We start from the raw sequence: 1,905 nt of genomic DNA, 5'->3' as shown, positions 1-1,905 counted from the left end.
CTCCTTTCGAAAGACAAAAGTGTGCAAAATAATTTGCATTCTAATGTCCTTATTACTGCAAGGAGACAACTTGTGTTAGCATGTGCAATGCCATTTGGTGGATAAAAACATGAATCTTATGCCTTAAGGTGTTGAACCCTTGAAGATAACGATAGAGAACCCACAACGATATGAACTGATATTTTTTTGTGGTTTAATGGCTTAATGTGGAGAATCGTATCTTTTATTTCCACTTACATTAGCTATAGCTTTTGAAGGAGCAGCCACATGGCCATGACTGATATCATAGAAGAGTAACCAGAACTAAAGTTGATCCTCCTGTCCAGTTGGCATCAAGGATTTCCCCTTGCTGATTCTTTCTAAACACTATCTTACTTGATTTTCAGTGTACTTCTCTTCCCTTTTTCATTTCGACCTGAACTTTTTCCCACAAAATGCGTTACACTTCGTTGTCGTATCTAACACGCGTAATATTTATTTCACTTTTACCTTTCGACCCATGACCTTTTGGGGAAAGCAAATACACATTCAGAGTTCCCATGAAATTCATTTTCCAAAATAAAAACGTTCTTTGCTCTTTGCGTCGCAAAGTTTGCAATGATTTTGAAACTTTCATTCACATAATTTTGATTAAATGGCCTGCCACAAAGTATGCAATGCTTTTTATGTCACTGCACACACCACACAATCGCACACGTACCGTGGCTCGTTTGTAGCAATTGTTGATAAAATAAAGTTTAACAGCAAGCTGGGCCTTTTATCTAATGTTAAGGAACTGTATTAAACTAAAAAGAAAAGAAAGTGAAACAAATATTAATTCCCAGAAAAGTAATTAGAAATATGTATCGCCTTTTAAACTACTCATTTATATTTTTAACTGGCAATCCGTTTCAAATTTAACATCATGACTGATGATTTTTGGACCACTGTGGGGACATACACGGCGGCATTGGGAAATCCCAAAAACAAATGAGAAAAGGAAAACTGAAGAGCTGAATGTGCAAAGAACGAAAGGAAAAATAGAACATTTTCTGCCATAAAAATATTTGGGTCTTGCTAATATTTCAAATGTATGTTTGTACAATAAGCCCCTTGCAATGTTCCCCTCCCCGCTACCGCAACCAACTCTATCTACCACCTTTTCCCTTGTTTGACTGTAGATTTTTGTACCACTTTTGGCTATTGATTTTATTTGGCATAAATGCGCCGTGTGTGATGCTCATTTTTTTCCTTTCATACTGGATTTTGCCTACATATTTTGCAACATTTTTCGTTTTTTTTTTTGTGTTTCCAATTTAGTAAATGGGCCCACACACAGTCAGCCAAGTGAAAGAAGAAAAACCACAGCAGAAAATTTTTAATAATTCTAATGCGAATATCGAGAACACACACAAAATGGTGGTGTGCACGAGTGTGTGGGTGCTTTGTGTGTATTGATAATCAATATTTTTCAATAAGAGTAGAGAGGGGGAGGGATTTTCAAATGATTTATGGCATTGATATCGAGGCAATCGAGTATGGCGCTTGTTAACTTCCGCCGGATACGGAAGCAGACATTCGTTACATGCTCCAACCGCAGATCTAGTTCGTTCCCACTCCGTCCCTCCCTCTGGCCCTCTTTGTCTGTGCGTCTGTCCCTCGCCCGCCTTGCTAATGGCGCCTAAAATCGCACAACTTTCTAGCATGCTTATGAGTATGAGTTTTTGTTTCAAATTTAATGCTTATAATTTATACATATTACCAGCACTTCATTTTGGGGAAACCCCACCGAAGCCCTTGCCCACTCTCCACATCTTACCATTTTTTGGCAATAAATTTTGGCACCAAACAAAAAAAAGACGCCAAGAAAAACGGGTCGAAAAACAAAAGGCGAAACGTGGAAAGGGCAAACTTTTGTTGCTTAAG

This window comes from Drosophila tropicalis, unplaced genomic scaffold, assembly GCF_018151085.1.
Source record: "Drosophila tropicalis isolate 14030-0801.00 unplaced genomic scaffold, ASM1815108v1 contig_593, whole genome shotgun sequence".
Lineage (NCBI taxonomy): Eukaryota > Metazoa > Arthropoda > Insecta > Diptera > Drosophilidae > Drosophila > Drosophila tropicalis.
Note: the sequence above shows the minus strand (reverse complement) of the source record.